The sequence below is a fragment of the Alligator mississippiensis genome, chromosome 10 (assembly GCF_030867095.1).
Source record: "Alligator mississippiensis isolate rAllMis1 chromosome 10, rAllMis1, whole genome shotgun sequence".
Classification (NCBI taxonomy): domain Eukaryota; kingdom Metazoa; phylum Chordata; order Crocodylia; family Alligatoridae; genus Alligator; species Alligator mississippiensis.
The window spans coordinates 39,583,040-39,600,749 of NC_081833.1; the positions used below are offsets into that span (position 1 = coordinate 39,583,040).

A 17,710-nucleotide genomic window follows, 5' to 3' on the forward strand; every position below is an offset into this window, starting at 1 on the left:
GCTGCAAAGAACACTTTCCTAGTCTGTTTGTTTGGCTGTGTTGCCCCTCTGTGCCTCTTGCCAAGGGTTTCCCCTGTTCTACTTGTCTTTGCTTTTAAATTCCTTCACAGCATATCCTTTTCCTACCTATCATCTCTCATTCAGTGTCAGTCCATGATTTCAGCCTTCTGTTTGTTTTCATCTAGGCACCTTCCTGCTCTGTTCCATGCTCCTCTCCCCCGCCACCCCTAGTTGCTTTGGGAGGAACTCCCTATAGACACTCACAGTTATTCATTGCTCTCCTCCCAGGCCAGCCTTAGAACTGTCCTTTGCCATGTGGCCCGCAAAAGCCTTGAGAACAAATAGCTGCTGGTGTACTGCGATCATTGCCTATCACACAGACCAGGATTTTCTTATTATCCCCTTGTGCTTCCCTGTCCATTTGTATCCACGTGTCATCTCTTATAATTAGATTGTGAGCTATTTGTGGAACAGGTTATCTTTGTATGGCACCTAGCATGGTATGGTCCTGGTCCATCACTAGGAGCCCCGCTACTATTATAATACAAATAATGCAGCATGTAGCCAATCGGGGTAGGGTGGACAGATGTGTGGTATGTTTGGATGGGTGAGGTGAGTGGTAGCTAAGAGCCTTATCTGATGAGAAACTGGGGTTTGAGAGCATTTGGCAACTTGCTTTAAAGCAAAAAATACAGGAAGGGAAGCATTATCCTGACATCCATCCTAAGCTATATAACCTTGAGGTTTCTTTCCCCACTTAGAAAGGTGAATGAGCATGGCTGTGTGTAAGTAAAATTATTTTCTTGACAAATGTGTATGCACTGTACTACTAAATGAAGTGAAGGTGAACAATACTTGGAGTCATAATAGCCTCTTTTTCCCACACTAGTTCCTACAACCATTTGCCTATGTCTTGCTTAGAGGTGGAATTAACACTAATGCTTTAAAGTAGACAAATCCTTTAATATTGTTTTACCCAGTGTTCAGAAATTTAATCACATTGCCCATCTGAATGCCCTGTGCCACTCGGCAGATCTTCAGGTATTCAAGAAGTTCCTAATATATTTGTATCCTTATTCCGCTGACAGCAGCATCAAGACATTTACACAGATCAAGGAAGTTTTGATAGGTTAAACGTGGAGGGATCAGCAGATTTGGTGTGATAGCCGTGTAGGGCTGTAGAAATGTGGCCCTCATAGGTCAGGATTTGAATAGGACTTGTAGAGAGATGCTGGCTAGAATGAACTTTACCAGTCACTCTTGATGTGCATGTGGAAAAGCTTATTTCCTTGCTTGCATGAGTATGGCATCTTCTCACTACTTTTCCCTTCCTGATTTCTGTAAGTGGTATTTTGTCCTTGGGAATGGTGCAAGCGCATGTTTTTCATTTCCACAGATAAAATAGCCTTGAATGACCTTATCACACTCTGCTCTTTCACTTTCTGTAAACCTCTCAGATTTTCCCTGCTGAATACAGCCAACAGTTATGGTGGCAGAGAACCTTTTTAGAACCAACTGCATGTAGGCTAGATCAGGTTAAGTGCTGAGTATGCTGAAATCCAGCTGTGTCTAATATGAATTGAAGACTCAACACTACATAGGATTCAGACCTGAGGCTGCTTAAACCCACCTTGTTCTTTTTCAGATTGTCATTGCTAGTTTTCTTTACTAGTGTGTCTTGTTTCATTTTTTTTGCCTTTTACACTAATGATTCTCTGTATGACCCCATTGACTTCAGTGGAATAGCTCTTGGTTATCAAGACATGAGATCAAAATTGGGCCCACTAACTTTTAACTAGAACTGGGTGATTTTGTCAAAAACTTGCTGGGTGGCTAGGGGAGAGGTAGTTTTGGAGTAACCAGAACTATATGCAAAATTCAGTTGAATTCACTGAATACTTTTGGCCAAAAATGGGGGATTTTTTTTTTTAATGTGGAAATATATTAATGAAATTTTCAAAATAAAACATTTTGACTTTTTGTTTCAAAATTTTATTTTGGATTGAAAAATTGACCTACAACTTAAGGGGAAAAGGTAAAACATATTTGGGTGAAACAAAATGTTTAGGTCATCTCCAAATGATTTTTTTTTTTTTTCATTTTGGGTTTTTTCTTTCATTAAGCTATGAAAATGGAAAGACTTTCATTCAGGTTCTCTGAGAGCCATTCTTTCCTTCCCTTTGGCAGCTCACTGGAAAAAACCACGATTTGCTCAAGTCAGGGGCTGGACACTGGGATTTGTGCAGATTCCTGTGCATTCCTACAGGATGCTTCAAAAAATCACATCTGGGTGTGTGAGATTTCCCTGTTTCTTTGGAATCTACTATGATGTCTGTATGCTGTTGAAACCACCTTGCTGTGCTTGGTGGTTTCATCCCTACATCCCAGTTTCTTCTGACACATTGTGAATTCATTCCCCTTTTGAAATGCAACATTGGATTGGTAGCAAGTGACTGTGTTTTGAATTCCAAGGAGAAGCAGCTTTCTGAATTCCTCCATCAGATTTATTCTTGTACAAATCAGTCTTCCCTGGATCTCTTGAGCATATTTTAACCATCTTTGCAGCAGCAAGATGTTGGCCACCATGGTCCCCCTGCTTTACTTATGGCGGGTTATGGTGTTAAGTCTTGTGGTTGTGACGGGGATGACTGCATAGTTTTGCTACTAGGTTAGATAATGGATTCATATAGGGTGGTTTAGATAGGTTTGATCCTGCCTGCCTCAACCAGGGGATTGGACTAGATGACCTCTGGAAGTCCCTTTGTGCCCTACTTTTCTATGATTGTTCTGTAGAATTCTCAAAAGATTACAACTACTTTACAGGTTCTGAGAGTCTCTCTAACAAGAAATCTGGGAAGAACTTGCTTTCAGTCATCATTAGCTGAAAAGGGGCAGGGGAATATGGTTTTGATTACTAACAGACACAAGGATATGAGAATTTTGGTGGTGAGGGGAGAAATTATTGAGGAGTCTTGAGCTCTCTAAACTCATCTGTCATCACCTGTATTTCAGATCTTCCACCTATGACAACTTGATCTAATAAAAAAAACTAACTGGTATTGTAATCAGTCTGTTGCAGTCACTACTGAAATGGCCAATGCTCCATGAAGGGAAATGGACCAATTTATAAATGCATCTCTTAAAAGTATAACATTTGGGAAGAGCCATTAGGAAAAATCCTTGAAAGTGTCACAGTCTCCATATATGGTGCATTTTTGCCTCATCTCTCATGTTCCTCTTTAACCTTCTCATGTTTTTAGTTCAATTATGGTTGCCTCTGAAACATTGTTTGTAAGGAGCTTTTTGACTGAGAGGCTTAATAAATTAAGATTATGACCCTAATTCTCCATGGAGGAATGCTCTTAGGGACTATTGTAATTTCATGCCTGGAGGGAGTCACATTTGCTGGAGAATGTTTGTTATTTACAATTCCTGAATTAGCTCTGAGAAACCATAATTCCTGATAAGAATACTGAACGCACAACCCCTGTGCCTCATTAGCCAACAGAACCACAGTGGTTCTTGCAGAAGGGGTGTAGTCTTGAAAGATTCAGTCAAGGGCCTGATCTGGTTAGTGCAGACAGTCTCTGCAATTTTTATGCACAGCACCATTCTTAATAGCAAGCACCACCTGGTAAGACCATATCCAAAGTCAGATCTGCTGTACTAAGAGTACACTCAAGTCAGCTATTTATTTCTTGCAAAGCAAGGCAGGCAAGTGGCATTTTGCCCCTCCGTGCCTGCTTCACTTCTCCCCACCCCCAGTCAAAAAAAGCTTAAAAGAAGAAAGGGCACTTTAGGTTTCAGTATCAACTAGGCCAAATAGATGTGTCCTTGGGAAACCTTATTCTGTGGGATGTTAAAGCCTCTCCTAAATCTTTCACATCTTTATGGCTGAAATTGTATGTACCTAATAAGCATTACCCCCCCCCCCCCCCGCCCCTGCTTCAGTAAGCAATGAGAGTAGTATGGGAAGTGAGCACATATACCAAAGTATATGAGTATTTAAGTGAGCACATATACCAAAGTACAGGGAGGGAGAAGTGGGGAGGTACAGGAGGAAAAAAAAAAAAGTTTCCTAGAGTAGGACTGAGAGCAGAGAAGTTATATAACTGGACATAGGGCTATAATAGATTCAACCCTGTTGTAACACCTGTACTTAGTGGAGGGAGATGAGACCAATCCTTCAAACTTTTGTCTGCACATAGTATATCAGAAGCTTTGCTGCTCAGCATGAGCCACTTGATATCAGGGGTTATATCAATGTGAATCTGGATTAATTCCACTGAAGCCAACAGGATTTGTTTGGATCTGTAACTGGTGATACAGAAAGCAGTGTCTGGTCCTATAGGCAAAATCCTGGACTGTTGAGAGCAACAGGGATTTTGCCATTGCCTTCTGTGGACTTCTCTTGATTTCTCCCATTGAGTCGTAAAATCAGTGAAAAGTCAACTGGCAAGTGCTTTGCCCAGCAGGCACCCAAGCAGCTAGGCAGAACATTGAGAACTCCATAGTGGAGAACAAGGGATGGTAAAGAGGGGCCAGAGCTGCTTCCAGGGCATGAAAGGATCTAGGACCAGAGGATACAGAGGGTTGAAGGCATTGAAAACAAGTGGTAGAATGAGTATTGTTTTTTACTTCTATTGTTATTCCACTAGAAAGCCCCAGTCAGGGCTTGCCAAAATCACCTCTATGGAGAGCCCTGAACTGTTGCTGAGAATCAAGCCTGCCCTTTCACTTCTGTTTCATGTGTCCTCAAACTCAGTAAGTTAGGTTGTGTAGAGGCCCTAGATGGGTCTTAAGCATGCTCCTCTGCTGTCTTCCTTCAGAGAACCCAAGATTGCTGTCTAATTGCTGATCTTGGTCATGTATTGGTCCATAGCTCAGAAATCTTTGAATTACTGGGCTGTGTTTGGTTGTCTCCCTTGCCTCCATCTTCTGCATGCTGTTTATCTTCTAAAGTATGTTTGCAGTGCAGTAGGGGTTGTACCCTTAGGCTGAAAGCTCTTTGGGGAAGGTGCCTGTTCTGTTCTGCTTATACAGAGCCTAGCATAGTAGGGCCCTGATCCTGTCTGGAACTTTTGATGTTATTGCAGAGAAGATGCTGAACAGAGATGTTTTCCCAAGGCTCAGAAGACTTGAGCCCAGCTACTTGGGGCTGATGGGGAGCATTGTACATTTTTAAAGGTAATGGGGTTCTAAGTCAGTTAGCTGGGTGTTTACTGAAGCATGTCAGGTAGATGGACTGGTTCTGTAAGAAGTTAACTCTGGTGTCAAAGTCATCACACAGGCTTTGCTCCCACTAGCAGCTTAGACCTCTTCCCTTTTCTACTTTCACAGACTAAAAACATTAACTTCTGTCTGGAAAAAAAAATTACTCATGTGTTCTCTCCCTCCTCCTCTCTCTCCTTGTTCTTCTTCAGCAACCCTTTGTAGTCGAGGATGATTGCCTCTCATGATTGTCTTATTTTTGTGTCCCAATGAGACCTATCCAGGTTCAACAGACTACCACAGTCTGGACATATGTTTCTGTGTGGGGTGGGTGGCCCTGGATTTTTTATTTGGTCCATGACATGCTGTGTCTGCTGCTCCCACTCTTCCATTTCCTGTTGTTGTGAGGTTTTAAAGTACTGAGTTCCCTGCAGCAGACTCTTCTTCCATTTGGGGCAGTCCTGGGCAATAGGCTTCCATGAATTGACATCGATGCATTTTTTTTTAAGTTGCCCTTGAGGAGGTCCCTGAAGCACTCTGTCTTCCTCTTGAGTATATGACTTGACTGAGCTGAGAGAATAGAACTTGCTTTGGGAGTCTGGAGTCAGACATCCAGATGACATGGCTGGCCCAATGAAGTTGATGCTGAATGATCATTGCCTCAATACTCATGGTGTTTCCTTGGAGGAGGATGCTAATATTGGTACATCTCTCTTCCCACTGGATTTGGAGGATCTTCTCCAGGCTGTGTTGATGGTACTCCTACAACTTCAGATGTCTACTACAACTTTAGATGTCTCCTGTATGTTATCCATGACTCGGTTCTGTACAGCAAGGGGGGATCATGACTGCTTGTTAAACCATGAGCTTGGTTTCAGATCTGATGTCGCAATCTTCAAACACCCATTTCTTCAGGTGTCCAAAGGCTGCACTTGCACATTTGAGGTGATATTGGATTTCTTCATTGATGTCAGCCTTCTGCGAGAGATGGCTTCTGAGGTATGGCAAATACTCAACATTTTTCAGAGTCTCGCCATGGATTTGGATTACTAGAGCTGGGGAACTGGTTGGTGGAGGACCTTAGTCTTCTGAATGTTAAGCATCAGTCCCATTTTCTTGTATGCCTCAGTAAAGAAGTTGACAATTGCCTGAAGGTCTGCTTCCGAGTGAGTGCGTGGTACAGCATCATCAGCATACTGGAGCTCAATGATTGTGGTCAGGGTGGTCTTGGTTTTGACTTGGAGTCAGCTGAAGTTAAACAACTTATCATCTATTCAGTAGTTTAGCTCCGCTCCGGCTGGAAGCTTGTTGTTGGTCAGATGTAACTTCACAACAAGGAATCTTGAGAAAAGTGTTGGAGCAATGATGTAGCCTTGCTTAACTCTTGTTTTAACCTCAAAGGGATCTGTGATAGATCTATTACTGAGAACCACTGCTCGCATACTGTCATGGAGCAGGCAGAGAATGGTGAAAAATTTCAATGGGCACTCATACTTCCCCCACAACACTTCGCAGCTGACAGAGTTGAAAGCTTTTGAGAGTCAAAAAAGGCCATGTAGAGAGGCTTTTGTTATTCCTGGCATTTCTTCTGCAGCTGGCAATCTGTGAAGATCATGCCAGTTGTGCCTGTTGGTGTCCTAAACCCACATTGAGATTCTGGGAGGAGCTCTTGAGTAAGTGGAAGGAGACGGTTCAGAAGGGTTCTCACAATGATCTTTCCTGTGGTGGACAGCAAGGTGATCCCTCTGTAGTTTCCACAGTCATTCTTGTCTCCTTTCTTGAAGATTTGGCATCCCTGAGGTCATTTGGGATTTCCTCATAATTCTAGATCCTTAAGATGAGGGCATGAAGCTGTGATGTAAGTTCCTCTCCTCCCTATTTTAAGATTTTAGCAGGGATTCCATCCACCCCAGATGCCTTGTTGTTCTTCACTTGCTTGATGGCTTTCCTAACTCTCATCAAGGGTTGGAGGCATTCTGAGATCATCTCTGATTTTGGAGGTCGTGGGATGGAGTTGAGAATACTCTCATAAACAGCAGAGCCTCAACTGAGGAGGTCTTCAAAATGCTCCTTTCTATGGGCATTGATGGCTTCCCTTTCCTTGGTCAGGTTTCCTCCATCCTTAGGTGTCAAGGGGGTTGGTCCCTGAATGCTCAGACCATAGATGACTTTGGTGGTACTGAAGAAGCCACATATATCATGGATGTCAGCCAGATGTTGAATCTCTTTAGCCTTATCTTCCCACCATTTGTTCTTCATATCACATGTCCACCTTTGGACCTCTGCTGTGGCTTGTTGGAGATTCAATTTCTTTTGCTTGGAGTTGGCATTGTTTTGCCCAGCACAAAAGGCCTTGCACTTGTGATCGATCAACTTGTGGATTTCCCAGTTGTTCTCATTAAACCAGTCTTCATGTTTCTTGGTAGAGAATCCAAGTGTCTCTTCACAGGTGTTGATGATAGTGGCCTTGAGGGCACCCCACATGCTGCTGCCATTCTAACATTGTTGTTATTTGGAATTCACCAGTTTTCCGTTGAGGCACAGGTGGAAGAGGTCTCCCTTGCTTGGGTCCTTCAGTGCTTCAATGTTGATCTTCTGTTGGCGCTGCTTTTGATGCAGCTGTTATTTGGGAGCCAGTATGAATGACATAGCTGAGCAGATGAATCAGTGATAAGTCCAGAAATCATCAGCTTCTAGCATACCTTGGGAGATGCAGACATTTTTGCGATCCCGGTCATGGACAATGACATAGTCAAGTGCCAATGCTTAGATCGTGGGTGTTGTCATGATGTCTTGTGCCTGTTGTTCTGGAGGAACAGGGTGCTGGTGATGGTGAGTCCATGTTCTGTGCATTTGGTCAAGACAAAGATGCCACTGGCGTTGACCTTTCCTTCTCCTTTTTTGCCAGTGGTTCTATTTTAGAGGTTAGAGTCCCTTTTGACTCTGGCATTGAATCACTGAGAAGAATAAGTCTGTCGCCCTCCAGAACATCAGAAAGGACTTGGTCAAGGTTGGCATAGAATTCCTCCTAGATTTCATTTGTATCAAGAGTTGAGGCAAACGTGCTGATGATAGTTGCATATTGGCTGCCTGCCAGTTTAAGATGGAGTCATGATGTGCTTATTAATTCTGGTAGGGAATTCATTGAGTTAGTGTATGAGTTAATTCTTTGTGGCAAAACCAACTCCATGAAGTTTTCATTGTCCTTTCTGTTTATCCTTCCAGAATAAGGTACAGCCACATCCATGTTCTTTGAGCTGCCCACCTCCCACTTGTCAGGTCTCGCTCAGTGCAGCTACATCAGTGTTGTGTTGCCTGAGTTCTCAGGCCATGACTGCAGTGTGGTGCGCTGAGCATTCGCTATTAGTGTTGTCTATGAGGGTCCTGATGTTCTAGGTCCCAAAAATAATGGTGTGTCTCTGCTCATATTTTTGACCACAGTAAAGGTGATCCTACTGGACACAGTTGTCCAGTTAGGAAGAAATGCAGAATACTGTATTAGACGGGCTATGTTTAGGGCACCTTTTCTAGCCCCCTCCCCATGTGGAGCAGGCATATACACACAGAGATTCACAGAAGTTTAGGGCTGGAAGGGACCTTGTGAGATCATTGGGTCCAGCACCTCTGCTCTGTGCAGGAAAGACTGCTGGGGTCAAATAACCCTCAGCAAAGTGTGTGTGCAGTCTCCTTTTGAAGATCTCCAGCGTAGGTTCCTGCACCACCCCCACTGGGAGTCTATTCGAGAGTCTGGTCACATGAACCATGAAGAAGTTTTTCCTTATATCCAGTCTGAAACCTTCTTCTAGGAGTGTATGACCGTTGCTCCCGGTTTTCCCCTGTGATGCCTTGGTGAATAGTTGTTCGCCTAGACCCTCATGCTCACCCCTGATATATTTGTAAGCTGCCACCAAATCTCCCTGAAGTCTTCTCTTTTCTAGGCTGAACAGTCCCATATCTATCAGCCTTTCCTTGTATAGCTTGCTCTTCAGGCCTGTATTCCACCAGTCAAGTGACTCTCTTTTCTGGACTCTCTCAAGCTTCTTCACATCCTTCTTGAAGTGTGGTGCCCAGAACTGGATTCAGTACTTCATCTGTGGCCTCACCAATGCCGAGTAGAGTGGGAGAATAACTTCCTTAGTTTTGCTTGAGATGTATCGGTTGATGCATGCCAGCATATTGTTTGCTCTGCTGACTGTAGCATCACACTGGTGGCTCACTTTCATTTTATGGTCAATTATGACCCCCAGGTCCCTTTTGGACTTGGTGCTAGCTCGGGTAGCACCACTGAGCCTATGAGTTTGTTGCAAATTTTTCCTCCCCTGCTGGAGCACTTTACACTTTACAGTGTTGAACCAGCATCTGGTTTTGGGCCACACATCTAACTAATCTGTCTAGGTCCACCTGGATCATCAGCCTACTCTGAGGCATGGCTGCACTTTCCCACAGCTTAGTGTCATCAGTGAACTTTGCCAGTGTGCTTTTCACCCCTGTATCAGGATCATTGATGAAGATGTTGAAAAGCACTGGTCCAAGTACTGAACCCTGGGGTACCCCACTGGCTACCTTTCGTCAGGTCAACACAGATCCATCTGTTAGTACTCTTTGGGTCTGATCCCGCAGCCAGTTTCCCACCCATCTGATTGTTGAATTGTTGAGTCCATAATCCCCTAGTTTTACCTTAAAAGCCTCATGGAACACCAAGTCAAAGGCCTTCTTAAAGTCTAAGTAAATGATGTTGACCTTATCTCCCTTATCCAGGTGGTGAGTAACCTGGTTGTAGAAGGAGATGAGGTTAGTCAGACATGACCTACCCATAACAAACCCATGCTAGCTGTCATTCAGAATTTTGCCTTCTACTAGTTTATTGTATATGGACTGCTTGAGAAATTTTTCAAGGATTTTTCCTGGGATTGAGGTCAAGTTGATTGGCCTGTAGTTCCCTGGGTCCTCTCTCTCCTCCTTGAAGATGGGCACAACATTAGCTCTCTTCCAGTCTCCTGGAACCTCTCCTGAGAGTGATGAATTCTCCAAGAGGTTGGCCAGCAGTCTTGCAATGACTTTGGCTAGTTTGTTCAGCACTCTCAGATGGAGTTCATCCAGTCCTGTTGACTGATAGATATCCAGCTTCTCTAGCTGTTCTTTCACAAGCCCTACATTGACTTTTGGTAGGTGATCATCCTTTCTGTGACTATTCTGTGTCATATTTGCATTTGGCAGGCTATCACTCTTAGACTGCTGGAATACAAATGCAAAGTACTCATTCAGGAATTCAGTTTTCACCTTAGTGTTGATGATCAGATATCCAGATGCACTGAGCAGTTGTCCCATGGTTCCACTGGTTTTCCTACATTACCTGTTACCTACATACCTGTAGAAGGACTTATTGTCTTTGATTTCAGTTGCTAACTTGAATTCGGTCACTGCCTTTGCTTTTCTAATCTGCCCCCTGTAGGTGTGCCCCAATCTTATGTAGTTCTCCTTGGGGCCAATTCCTAGCTTCCAACTTTGGTAAGACTCCCTTTTCTTTTTCAGAAGATCTGCAACTTCCCTATTGAGCCAAGATGGCCTCCCAGCCCCCTGTGCCACCTTTTTTGTCTACAGGTGTGGACAACTTCTGTGCGCCAAGGATTGTGCCCTCGAGGAACAACCACTCTTTATACACACTCTTTCCCTGTGGTCCATGATCTTGAAGGGCATTACTCACTAAACCCCTTAGCTTACTGAAGTCAGCTTTTTTTAAAGTCAAGAATTTGTACCTTACTGATAGATTTCCCAGCCCTGTGACAGACAGTAAAAGTGATAGTGTCATGGTCACTGTCACCTAGGTTACCCTCTATTTTCAGATAGCTCACCAGGTCATTCCCCTTGGCCAAAACTAAATCTAGGAGCCATTTTCTCTGGGCAGCCCATATATTTTGAGACAGGTAGAGTTCATTGATACAAGTCAGGAATCTATGTGACCGGTCAAATCTGGCCAAATGTTCTTCCTAGGAGATGTCTGGGTAGTTAAAATCACCCATGACGACCATCTCCTGTGCTCTCGCAGCCTCTTCCAGTTCCCTGGAGAATTCCAGATCTAGCGCCTCATCTTGATTTGGAGGTCTGTAATATATTCCTACAGTTAGGTCCCTTTTGCTGTGTCCCCCTCTGTATCTTGACCCATCTCAAGTTGCCCTTCCTTAGTACCAATTTCCCTATAATATCATAGTCCCTGCTGGAAAGCAGGATGACCAGTTCCTCCTGTTTGTTCCCCGTGCTTCTGGCATTTATCTACAGGCAGTAGGGCTGTGTGAAGCTTCGGTAGCTAATTCAATTCAGAGGAGATTCGGCAGCCGAATCCTTGAATCCGAATTGAATTGGGAGACCCATTAAAAGGTCTGAATTGAATCAGAAGCATCCAAATCAATTCTGGAAAGATTCAGAAGGCAGGCTTGCAGGAAACAGAAACTGAGAAGGGGGAGGGAGAAGGGGGAGGGTGGGGAAGACTGCTCTGATATTGACATCTGTAGCTGCCCAGTGACTGTGATCTTTCCCTGAGTTCTCTTCCAATTACAGTGCTCTGAGAGAGGGACGTAGAAACAACATATAAGGCTGTGTGTGAAGTGATCAGTTTCTGTGCCTGTTGTGAGCTGTCTGTCTTGTAGCAGCATCTGAAAGGTTCTGGCGTGGTAGCATTAGCTAGTCTCTTGCTATCAAGTTGTATCCAATCCTTTCCTACTTACCCTTGCCTACCATCCCTATTGTTATCCATCTCAACTTATCCTTCCCCCAAAATCCTCTTATTTGTTCTTATTTGCCTGGGTTTTTTTTCCCCCTACACAAAAAGAAATCTGTTTTCCCTGACAGTATGTTATCACTGTGCAGGAAAGCACACACACACACACACACACACACACACACACACACACACACACACACACACACACACACACTTTGCAGCACACCAAACATGAAGTGTGCTGGAAAGGCAGGTGCCAGGTCTTCTGGGAGGGGAGGGAGAGGGGACAGAGGGAGAGCTGCAAGTTTCCCGCCTCCCCCTGCACCAACATAGACGCTTCCTCTTTCCTGGCAGCAATGAGTCTTCTGCTGCTATAGTTAGCAAGGAGGTGGGAGCAGTGTCTGTACCTGTACCACCTCCACTAACACTAGTAATAACCACCAGCATGACAGTCTCCGCCCCAATTTTAGTTCCCAGCATGAGCCTTCCAGTGCCAGAGGAGGCGCTGGATCCAGAAGCAGAGGAGCTGAGTGCCATAGCTAAGGAAATTCTGGGGAAGGAGGGGGAATCTGAGTTTGTGCTCCACACCCCTCAAAGTTTCCTTAGAGGCAAGTCTCTTCTGGAAGGCACTTCAGAGGAAGTTGGCTCAGCTCCTCCTGTTGTTGTGCCTCTGCCTGGTAAGGAGGGGGATAAAGCAGGATTCGCACCCTCAACCCAGAAGCGGGTGGATGGTATAGGGTGGGATCATTTTGAGATGGGAGATGATCCCAGGTCTGCTACCTGCCAACACTGCCAGAAGCAGATCAGCCAGGGCAAGGAGGTGAAACACTTCACCACCACAGCAATGCTGCTGCATCTCAGGAGGCAGCACCCACTTACCCTTATTCCTTCTCAGCCTGGCACCAGTGGGAGCATGCCCAAAAAGAAGTCCCCCTCTCGCTCCAAAGCCCTCATCCCAAAGAAGCAGGGGCAGGCCACCCTGGGCCAGTGAGGGAAAGTCAGAGACAAAGCGGGGCGCATTCCCAAGGTGAGCAAGGTCACCCAGAGCATTGGAGAGATGGAGGCCTGGCCATCCAGAGCAAGCTTCTTTGTAAGGGTTTAGGCAGCTCATGGCGCATGTGGCCCCATCCTACCTACCAAGTGCCTGCACGCACCACCTTTAGCAGGAGGGTGGTACACTCCCTGTATGAGGCATGCAGGAAGTATTTGAGGGAGGAGCTGTAGAAGGCAGGGCCACAGGTAGCTTTGCACTTAATCTCAAATATCTGGATCAGCTGGAGTGGAGATCATACCTACCTCTTCACAGGGCACTGGTGCGATCAGTCAGGGCATTGGTGGGCTCTCCTTCAAGCAGAGGTGATGGATGCATCCCACATGGCAAGGGCAATCATGGTAGCCATGAACTGCATGGTGCAGGGGTGGCTTGTTGGGCAGGGCAAGCTCACCTGCGGGTTCATGGTCACTGGTAATGGGGCCAATAAGGGTGGGCTAACAAAAACAGGATGTGTTTCAATACGGACAAGTGCAGGGTGCTGCACTTGGGCAGTAGTAACCAGCAGCACACTTATAAGATGGGAAAGTCCCTTCTTGAGAGCACAGAGGCAGAAAGGGATCTTGGAGTCATCATTGACTCCAAGATGAACATGGGCCGACAATGCGAGGTCATGGTTGGCAGGGCTAACCGGACCTTATCGTGCATCCACAGGTGCATCTCAAGTAGGGCCAAGGAAGTGATCCTCCCCCTCTACGCAACACTGGTCAGGCCACAGCTGGAGTACTGTGTCCAGTTCTGGGCACCCCACTTCAAGAGGGATGTGGACAACATTGAGAGGGTCCAGAGGAGGGCCACCCGCATGATCCGGGGACAGCAGGGCAGACCCTACAATGAGAGGCTATGGGACCTGAACCTGTTCAGCCTTCACAAGAGAAGGATGAGGGGGGAACTTGTGACTCTCTGTCTATAAACTCACTAGGGGGGACCAGAAGGGTTTGGGGGAGACCTTGTTTCTCCTAGCGCCCCCCGGAATAACAAGGAATAACGGCCACAAGTTGTTGGAGAGTAGGTTTAGATTAGACATCCATAGGAACTACTTCTTAGGGCAGCTAGGATCTGGAACCAACTTCCAAGGGAAGTGGTGCTGGCTCCTACCCTGAGGGTCTTTAAGAAGCGGCTCGATGCCTACCTGGCTGGGGTCACTTGAGCCCATTTTTTTCCTCCTGCCCAGGCAGGGGGTCGGACTTGAAGATCTACAAGGTCCCTTCCGACCCTACTTCTATGATTCAGTATGGTGCAGGTGGTGCATGATGCCAACTTTGGCATCTACTGTGTGGCACACAAGTTCTACCTCATAGTCAGGGACACCTTGGAGGGGGGACAGGGCTCCTGGTGACAGCATTGTCACTACCACTGCCAGCCAGCTCTTTTCAAAATGCAGGAAGGTGGGAGACTACTTTCACCGGAGCATCAAGGGGGGCAAGATGCTCTGGGACAAACGGGCAGAGCTGAGCATCTTGCAGCACAAAATCATGCAGGATGTGGAGACTCGGTGGAACTCCACATACCTGATGTTGGAAAGGCTGGTTGAGTAACAGAAGGCCATCCATGAGATGGCCTTGCTCAGGGAGATTGGGATCAGTGGCTCCCTTAAAATGGAGTGGGATACTATCTCCCAGATCTTGGTAGTCCTCAAGCCATTCCTTGAGGCAACTGAGAGCCTCAGTGCTGGCGATACTCTCCTTAGCCAGATGATCCCCATAGTGAAGGAGCTTTAGAATCAAATGGAGAAGTTCCAAGCGATCAGTGTTCCTGGCTGGGGCAAGCCGCTTTCACCAGAGGTGCAGGTACTGGTGAAGTGGCTGAAGAAGGGCATCAAAATTAGCTGGATCCGTTGCAGTCCAGTGCGGTCCACGTGCTGGCAGACATGTGCAACCTTAGGATGAAGGGGAGCATCTGCAGCAGCAAAACCCTCAATCACTGGATGGAGGTGCTGGTGAACAGAGTCAGGGAGTCAGAAGGGCAGAGGCAAGGGGACGTGGAAGAAGGGGATCCACTTTTGTGTGCCAGCACTCCAACCTCCACCACAGCTGCTGCCAATGTGGGCCAAGAGCATGGCTTCAATGTTGGGGTCCAGAGGCACCAGACCCCACCATAAGGCAGTTGGCACAGAGGCCTTGGTGGCTACTATCTCGCCAAAGATGCAGAGCCACTGCACTGTAACGCCTTGGCCTATTGGGCAACCCACAGCTAGGTGTGGCAGAATCTGGCCATGGTTGCCCAGGAACAACTGTTCTGTCCACTGACCAGTGTTCCAAGTGAGAGGGTGTTCAGCATCACTGGTGATGTTGTGACATTCCACCACACCTCTTTGGATCCTGGTTTGGTGGAGCAGCTGGTGTTCTTGAAGGTGAACATCCCACTGCTGGGGTTCCCCAAACTACACATGCAGATTGAGTGAGTGCCACCCTCTTCATGCTGTACCTGTTTGCTTTTTTAATTTGCTTTCAGAACCATTTAATGCCCTGCTGTCAGAGCTGGAGGCAGCAGTTTAGCTTATCACCAGCCAGCAGAGGAAAAACATATCTCTCTGCAGAGCTCCCATGCCAGGAAGAACTTGGAGGTATGGACTGGGGCTATGGGGAAGGAAGAGGCCTCAGGTCCTGGGCATGACCTAAAACTGCACCCTGCCAGGGTAGGGAGGCCTGGTGGGACTGCTGGTGATGTGACAGCCCCAGGAAATGCCAGGACCACGAAGCTCCCTAGCGAAAAGTGGGTAGGGAGTGCCTGATAACCTCCAACCACTGCATGCATGCACAGTCCTGGCTGGGGAAAGCCCAGACCTGTAAGATCTTTGAGAGGCTTGTGGCTTACTGGTTGCAGTGGAGTTGTGAGGGTGAGAACAGGCAGGCAGCTCAGATCTGACCTGAGGTACCCTTGACTGGTCTGTGCTGGGGCCAGGACCAAAAGCAGGGGGCCAGGGGCCCACTGCAAGGTATGCCTAGAGCAAGAGGCTCGGGATTCTGACATGGCCTGAAGGCAGGTCCTGGGCCTAAGAGGAAGCCAAAGGTCCCAGAGAGGGTACCACAGCTGGAGGGGGTGAAGGATGCAATCTGTCAGGTATGGGCTGCAATGTAGGGAAGGTATGGAGCTGCAGAATGGATGTCACCCCTAGACATCAGGGGCCTAAATAGGCAGCCTCCTACCTGGGTAACATCTGGATCAGTTTTCCATCAAGGCATGGCGGAAGAAAGAGGGGCGGGCGGTTGGCCCAGAAACAGGTGGGTGGGCTGAGCTCTAACTGGCACTGGGAAGGCCACCAGAAATCCATTAAGGACAAGAACACCCAGTTGCCAGTGGGGGGCACACTTCTCACAAGAAAACCACTCTCTCTCCAATCTCTCAGTTCTGATCCTCAAAGGGAATTTACAGAACAGTTTTCCCAGACAAGCCTATGAACTTCACTTCATCAACCCCCTAGATACAAAAACTCATGGACTCAATATAGAACATTGGATTTATGACACACTATAACCTGTTTGACATTTGACTCCCCAGGTACCGCTCCACTTTTACCTGCTACATGCCCCACCCCCTCACCTCTCTCTTTACCCCCTAACACCTCAATTTACATTTTCACTGACTGGCTTTCCTGCAGGCATACCAGCCTCTGGCTTCTTTACTATTCATTCCATCCAGGAAGAGCACACACACCAACTGCAGATGCTTTCTCAGCCTAACAAAGGATTTTTAAACCCAAAAGCTTTCTAAGATATATTTTTCCAACTATTCAGTTGGTCTAATAAAAGATATCAGATTGACCCAAAGAATGTTGTCTGCCTATGTCCTTAGACCAACATGTTGCCATGTCTGCCTATGTCCTTATACCCCTTAACACGCACAAGTGATATGAGTTTTGCTTTCAACAGTTTGAGGTGCACTTTCCCAGAAACTCCTGCATCTGTCTCCTTGAAACTTGGCAGGTTTAATGTCCTTAGAAGGGGCTACCATTTCTGGGTTTTTTTCATCCACATCTGCAAAAAAATGACAAAGTTATATGTATTTTAGTGATTTCCCCATTATAGTCTATGGCCGAATCTCTGAATCAGCGCCAAATCTGTGAATCCAAATCAGCTAAATTTGAATCGGGGGCAGTGACTCGAATCACTGAATCGAATCACTGTCCCTCTGAAGTGGCCGAATCCAAATCTGAATCAAATGCTTGCTGCTTTGCACAGGCCTAACAGACATTTGAGCCCTCTGCTGGAGGTCCTCAGTTTCCTGTCGCATTGAGGGAGCTCCATTTCCTCATCCCATGCTGTAGTGTTGGTCCTGTCATCTCCTGTTGTAATAATTGTTTATTTGTTGACCCCTGGGCTTGCGCCACTCATTGTACCCCCCCCATCCCCTGGCGATCTCAGTTTAAAGCCCTGTCCAGAAGGACTGCTATCCTGGCCAAGAAAAGAGCATTCTCCTTCAGCGTGAGGTGGGTATTGTCCCTTCCCAGAAGACCTCTGTCTTTGAAGTGCATGCTGTGGTCAAGGAAACTGAAACCCTCTCAGTAGCACCATCACTGGAGTCTTCAGTTCACCTCTTCGATAAATCCGTGCCCCTGGGAGGCAGCAGACCTCATGGACATGTACACTTTATAATTTTATGTATATGTATATAATGTTAAAGAGATACTATTATAAAACCCACCTCCTCAACACAGAAAAGACTGATTCCTGCACAAGCTGACCTGTGCACAAGCTGACTGTAAGAATTTTAAAGTAGAAGTAAGGAGA

General features: G+C 46.3%; 1 protein-coding gene across 2 annotated transcripts in view; it reads left to right on the forward strand.

Annotated features, from left to right (window-relative positions):
- Nucleotides 1-17,710, forward strand: part of HYDIN (HYDIN axonemal central pair apparatus protein) — a 443,140-nt gene that overhangs the window by 18,396 nt on the left and 407,034 nt on the right. The gene's annotated exons all lie outside the window — the stretch shown is intronic.